Here is a 7,038-nt window from a genome sequence, read left to right on the forward strand (position 1 = left end):
CATCAGGTGACCCCTAGTTCTTGTGTTATGTGAAGGTGTAAATAATACTTCCCTACTCACTTTCTTCACATCATTCATGATTTTATAGACCTCCATCTTGTCATCTCTTCTCTAAACTGAACAGACACCGTCTTTTTACTCTCTCCTCATATGGAAGCTGTTCCATATGCCTAATCATTTTTGTTGTCCTTTGCTCTTCCTTTTTCCAACTCTAATATATATATTTTGTGATGGGGTGGGGTGGCCAGAACTGCATACACTGTTCAACGTATGGGTGTACCATGGATTAATATAGTGGCATTATGATCTTTTCTGTCTTATATATCCCATTCCTAACATTGTTAGCTTTTTTTCAAAGCTGCTGTACATTGAACAGATGTTTTCAAAGAACTATCCACAATTATTCCAAGATCTCTTTCTTGAATGGTAACAGCTAACTTAGACCCCATTCGTTTTTATGTATAGTTGGGATGTTTTCCCGTGTGCATTACACTGCACTTATCAACATTGAGTTTCATCTGCCATTTTGTTGCCATGCATCCAATTTAGTGAGATCTCTTTGTAACTCTTCGCAGACAGCTTTGGACTTACCTACCTTGAGTAATTTTGTATCATCTGCAAATTTTGCTACCTCATTGTTTACCCCTTTTTCCAGATCATTTATGAACAACACAGGTCTCAGTACAGGTCCGGGGGGGGGTGTGTGTGGGGGGGAGTTGAGCTCTCTATTTACCTCTCTCCATTTTGAAAACTGACTATTTATTCCTACCCTTTGTTTCCTATTTTTTAATCAGTCACTGATCCATGAGAGGACCTTCCCTCTTATCCCAGGACTGCTTATTTTACTTAAGAGCCTTTGGTGGGGTCTAGGTGAAAGGCTTTCTGAAAGCCCACATCCACTGGATCACCCTTGTCCACATGTTTGTTGACTCCCTCAAAGAATTCTAATAGATTGGTGAGGCATGATTTCGCTTTACAAAAAACATGTTGACTCTTCCTCAAGATATCATGTTTATCTGTGTCTGATAATTCTGTTGTTTACTATTGTTTCAACCAATTTGCCTGGTACTAAAGTTAGGCTTACCAACCTGTAATTGCAGGATCACCTCTAGAGCCTTTTTCTTTTTAAAATCAGTATTACATTAGCTACCCTCCAGTCATCTGGTATAGAGGCTGATATAACTGATAGGTTACATTACTAACCACCACAGTTAGTAATTCCGCAATTTCATATTTGAGTTCTTTTAGAACTCGAGTGAATATTATCTGGTCCTGGTGACTTACTGCTGTTATGTTCACAATTTGTTCCCAAACCTTTTCTGCTGATGCCTCAGTTCCTCAGATTTGTCACCTAAAAGGAATGGCTTATGTGTAGGGATCTCCCTCACATCCTCTGCAGTGAAGACCGATGCAAAGAATTCATGCTTCTCTGCAATGGCCTTGTCTTCCTCAAGTGGTCCTTTAGCACCTTGATGGTCCACTGGCCCCACTGACTGTTTAACACAGGGGTGGGCAAACTTTTTGGCCATGGGCCACATCTGGGTATGGAAATTGTATGGTGAGCCATGAATGCTCAGAAAATTGAGGTTGGGGAGCAGGAGGGGGGTGAGGGCTCTGGCTGAGGATGCAGGCGCCAGGGTGGGGCCAGAAATGAGGAGTTCAGGGTGCGGGAGGGGGCTGGGGTGGGGGAGTGGGGGGGTGAGGGCTCCAACTTGGGATGTGGGCTCTGGGGTGGGGCTGGGGGTGAGGAGTTTGGGGTGTAGGAGGGTGCTCCAGGCTGGAATCAAGGGGTTCAGAGGGCAGGAGGGGGGATCAGAGCTGGGGCAGGGGGCTGGGGTGTGAACAGTGGAGTAGCCAGGTGGAAAAAACGGGGAGTGGAGATAAAGAAAGGCGCCACCCACTAGTACTCACCTGGTGGCGCTCCAGGTCTTCAGCAACACTCCGGCGTCGGGTCCTTCACTCACTCCGGTCTTCAGCACTGAAGGAGCACCCCGCACCCCGCAATGCCGCCGAAGACTGGAGCAAGTGAAGGACCCGACACTGAAGTGCTGCTGAAGGCCCGGAGCACCACCTGACCCACCGCCGAAGACCTGGAGCGCCGCCAGGTGAGTAAACATTTAAAAGGCGCCAAAAAATTAAAAAGGCGCCACTTCTGCTTGGTGGGGGAGCAGCCGCTGCCCCACTCCCCCCCAGCCACGCTACTGAGTGTGAAGAGAAGCTCAGGTGTGCAGACTCCGGGAGGCACTTACCTCAAGCAGCTCCCAGAAGCAGCGGCATGTCCCTTCTCAGGCTCCTATGTGGAGGCAGGGCCAGGGGGTCTGCACGCTGCCCTGTCCGCAGGAACTGCCTCTGCAGCTCCCATTGGAGTGCTGGAGGGGGGCCAGGCCACAGCTTCCAGGAGCCATGTGGAGCAGCCCTCAACCTTGCTCCCTGGCTCTAGCGCTGGAGGGGGGCATGCCACAGCTTCCAGGAGCCATGTGGAGCAGACCCCAACCCTGCGTCCTGATTGGAGCGCTGGAGCAGGGCCACGTGGCTGCTTCTGGGAGGTGCGTGGAGCGGTCCCCGACCCTGCTCCCCGGCTGGAGTGGGGCAAGCCCCAGACCGTGTTCCCCAGTGGGACCTTGAGGGCCAGCTTAAAACGACTTGCAGGCCAGATCCGTCCTTTAGTTTGCCCACCCTTGGTTTAATAGGTTTCCTACTTCTGATGTACTTAAAGGCTTTTTTCTGTTAAGTTTTGAGTCTTTAAAGAGCTGCTCATCGAAGTCTTTTGTGGCTCATTGTATTATATTTTACACTTGACTTTATGCTCCTTTCTATTTTCCTCACTAGGATTTTACTTCCCATTTTTAAAGGATGTCTTTTTGCTTCTAACTGCCTCATTTACTCTGCTGGTTTAGCCATGATGGCATTATTTTTGTTCCTCTTACTGTCTATAATTCTTTTCTTCTTCTTCTTCGGGATATTCATTTAGTTTGAGCCTCTGTTATGGTGTTTTCAAATAATCTCCATGCAGCTTGCAAGCATTTCACTCTTGTCACTGTTCCTTTTAATTTTCCGGTAATTAGCTTCCTCATTTTTGTGTAGATCCCCCTTTTTTAAGTTAAATACTACTGTGGTGGGTTTCCTTGGTATTTTCCCTCCTATAATTATATTAAATTTAATTACATTGTAGTATCTATTATTGAGCAGTTCACTATATTCACCTCTTGGACCAGATCCTGTGCTCCACTTATGACTAAAACAAGAATTGCCTCTCCCTTTGTGGGTTCTAGGACTACCTGCTCCAAGAGGCTGTCATTCATGGTGTCTAGAAATTTCATCTCTGCATCCCTTCCTGATGTGACAGGTACCCAGTCAATATGGGGATAGTTGAAATCCCCCATTATTATTGCATTTTTCACCTTTGTAGCCTCTCCAATTTCTCTGAACAATTCACAATCAACATGACCATCCTGTTTAGGTGGTCAATAGTATATTCCTGGTGCTATACTCCTATTTTTCAAGGATGAAGTTTCTCTCCAAAGAGATTCTAGGGTGCACTTTGATTCATTTAAGATTTTCTCTTTATTTGACTGTGCTTTCTTTTACATATAGTGCCACTCCCCGCCCCACACACAACCTACTCTGTAATCCTGTACATTTTGTATCCTGGTAATACTGTGTCTCATTGATTACCCTCATTCCACCATATTTCTGCGATGCCTTTTATATGAATATCCTCATTTAATGCCATGCACTCTAGTTCACCCATCTTACTATTTAGACTTCTAGCATTTAAAAAAAATACACAAGACAAAACCAAACTAAAATGACCTGGAAAATTTAGAGTAGGCAACAGAGGAGATTCTGTAACACATGTAGAATCCCACAGGCACAGAAAGCAAATAAAGAGCACAGATTTAAAAACAAAAACAAAACAAGAGTACAGAAACAAACAGCTGCACCTATTGCATTAAGCCATTTTTTTCCTTTGTATGTCTTATAGTTGCAATAGAGAAGCTGTGGAACACGGAGCGGGAGGCTGGAAGAGGAGATGCCCATAAACAGGGTTTGAGCTAAAGCATTAGCCTATAACATGGCCTCAGCTACACTTCCAAAATTTAGAAAAATATTCTCACCAGTTCAGCTGGATCAGTGGTAGCACTGGGGGAGGCCATAGATAGATAAGACTCTTGTGATTGACCTGTTTTAACCAACGTTTTGAGTAAACTTGCTTCCAGATAGAGCTCCCGCTCATGCGACCATTGATTCAGCTGAAAGACACAATTCCTCGGGACAGAGACTATCATTGGCAGGAGTCTGGACAGTCATTCTTAGAGACATGAGGCAATATATGTATAAGTGTCCACATAAGTTATATCAGGATATTCAATTGGGCGGGGACAAAACACAACTTAGAAATATTGTGTATTGACCAAGCATGTTTCGAGACACAAAACAACTTGGAGAAGAATACTGACAGTGTCAGGAATGAGTAAAAGCAATTAGAAAGAACCAAGCTCACCAAAATGCTGATCTACCTTGGTACAAGATAGCTGTAGATGTTTATATTTGTTCCTAGAAGATTATTTATCAGTGTATCCAAAAGTCCTATGTATGCCAGAGGCATATGGTTACTGCACTGATTTCCAAACTAAGAACTGTGTTTGCAAGATACAGGATCCCTAAAGAACTAGCAAACGACAATATTCCATTTGTAAGACAAATGTGCAACTGCAGCATTGTAGGAACTGCAATTCATTCCAGTCTGACATCTACAATCTAACAAAATGGATGAAAGAACCAATCACACAACCAAGTAACTTTCACAAAATTTCTGCCTCCGTCAAAATCCCACCTCTAACTTTGCCGGACCAGCCCAGTGTAGCCTGCAGCCCAGGAATGGGCATGGTGGCCAGAACAGTTCTAATCCATGGCGATGCCACAACCCAGCAAACAGTAATACCCACAGCTGAGAGGGACACAAGCAACAGAAGACACCTCTTACCTGTTCATCTAGTGACCTAACGCAGACACACCAGCCAGCTGTCAAGAATAGGTGACACTATCAGAAGATATACTGTTATCAGAATCAGAACTTGTCAATTTTGAAACACCGGTGAAATCCTAGTCTTACTGAAATAGGAATTTTGCTCCCCAAGGGCATGTTAGGCACATCATATCCCACACTGGGCAAATTTTTAGCTGGGCACGTTTTAACATCAGACATGCATGCCATTCAAAGCAGAGAATCCTTTGAAAACTAAACACTAAATCAGTAGTACATGCTGATCTCTAATTAAGTCAGTGCTAGGAACCTGTGACTCATAAGAACATAATGCAGAAAGCAGTCATCACCACTCATAAGAGATTTTCATGTTTTAAGTCTGGTGAAAAGACATCATTTGCTATTATGTTAATTGCATGTGGGATCTTAAAGTGCAGAAAGGTGAAATCTATTGTAAACTGACACTTTAACATGCAAATGTGACCAGCACAGGAGCACTTCCCCCTCCTTCCACACTCCAGTTGCAGAGCCTGCACACAAAGAGCTATGTTCCAGTTGAGCTGCAGAGCAGATGTATTGCTCCAGCTCTAGCCAATAAAGTGTTTACAGTTTAATTTTCTCATCTGGGTGCTCAGGACACGAGTGCAGGGCAGGAGAGGCCCATGGCCAGGTTCTCCTTACAACTGCTGAGCAAGAGCAAAGCTGACCACTTGCAAAATGTTGTCATTAACTCAATACCCCCACACACTGGGTATTCATGTGGGCAGGCAGATTCAGCTACAGAGGTGCACTAGGTGGGCATTTACTTCTATTTTAAAAGACATAAATGTGCACCCTGGGTTTAGCCCTCAGACTCCTGGGAACGGTGCCTTCAGTCAGCAAGGCTGGAAACCAATGACTTACTCAAACCCCAGCGCCTGGGCGGGCTCCAGGGAGCCTGTAGCGAGGCTGTCTCCAGCCAAAGCAAGCAGCGCCCGGCCGGGCCGTGTCACATCGCGCGGTTCGGGGTCAGGCAACCCTGCGCCCTCCGTTCAGCCCGCCCGCAGCCGCGGGGCTGCACACACCGGCCAGGAGTGGGGCCCCATGCCCAGCCGGGCAGTGGCTCCCTCCTCCCCCGCCAGCAGCCCGAGCCGCGTTCCGCCCCGGGTGAGAGGAAGCGCCGCTGGGCCCGGGGCGGCGCAGTGCGACACCTACCCGCCGGGCAGCGCCCTGCCCAGTGCAGCGCTAGGGTGCAGCGCCGCGGCTCCTGCTCGGCCCCTTCCCCGTCTCTTCCGTACGGCCGGGGGGCGCCGCCCGCAGCCTGCGAGCCGAGTCCGGCAGAGGCGCGGCTCTGGGGAGCGGGCAGCGCCTGCGGGCCGTGGCGCCAGGCGAAGCGGAGCAGCGGGAGGCCAGGGGGCCGCACGCCAAGGCAGAGCCGGGGGGCCAACGCGGCTGCCGCGAGCGGCCGGGACAGGCACAGCCCTGCGCTGGCCGCCCCTCCCCGCGTGTCACTTACCTCCGTGCGCCGCAGGGGTCCGCCTCTGCCCCAGCCCTACCCCCGGCCGCGGCCCCCCAGCGGGGGGAGGAGGAGTCCGATGCTGCAGCTGGGCCTGACGTCGGCCCAGACAGCTCAGCCGCGCTGCTGGCCGTGTCGGGTCCCCTCGCCTCCCTCCGCCGTTTCCCCTCTCCTTCGCCCCGTCCGGCTCGCGCCTCCCAGAACCGCTTGGGTTGCACCGGCCTCCCCGCCTTCTCCGCCGGGCACTCCCGCTGGCGCACACGCCTTGCCAGCTGTAGGGATTTGTCCCCCAGCCGCAGAGAGTCTCCTCCGAACGTGTAAGAAGCGCCTAGCGGCCCCAAGGCTGCCGCTCTCCCAGAGCCCTCGGGGGACACCTCAAGCGGGTGGGCGATAGCCTTGCCACAAGCTCTGCACTTGCCCCCAGCCCCCGGGGCCAGAAGGGAGTGAGGACGGAGGCAGGCTCAGCCCTTCTGGCCTTCAGGAGACCAAACGCTTTGGGGCAACACCTGACTGGCCGCCAGGCAGGAAAGGATTTGGGAGAAAGGGAGCCCATAGG

General features: G+C 49.5%; 1 protein-coding gene across 4 annotated transcripts in view; it reads right to left on the bottom strand.

Annotated features, from left to right (window-relative positions):
• PPP2R3A (protein phosphatase 2 regulatory subunit B''alpha) overlaps positions 1-6,617 on the bottom strand; it is a 148,161-nt gene extending 141,544 nt beyond the window's left edge. For 2 of the 4 annotated variants that reach the window (XM_073360240.1, XM_073360237.1), the window contains exon 1: positions 6,182-6,463. The gene's annotated coding sequence lies outside the window, so the exon portion shown is untranslated. The other 2 variants (XM_073360239.1, XM_073360238.1) reach the window with 2 other exon arrangements.
• Positions 6,618-7,038: the final 421 nt, after the last annotated feature.

The sequence above is a fragment of the Lepidochelys kempii genome, chromosome 9, assembly GCF_965140285.1.
Source record: "Lepidochelys kempii isolate rLepKem1 chromosome 9, rLepKem1.hap1, whole genome shotgun sequence".
NCBI lineage: Eukaryota > Metazoa > Chordata > Testudines > Cheloniidae > Lepidochelys > Lepidochelys kempii.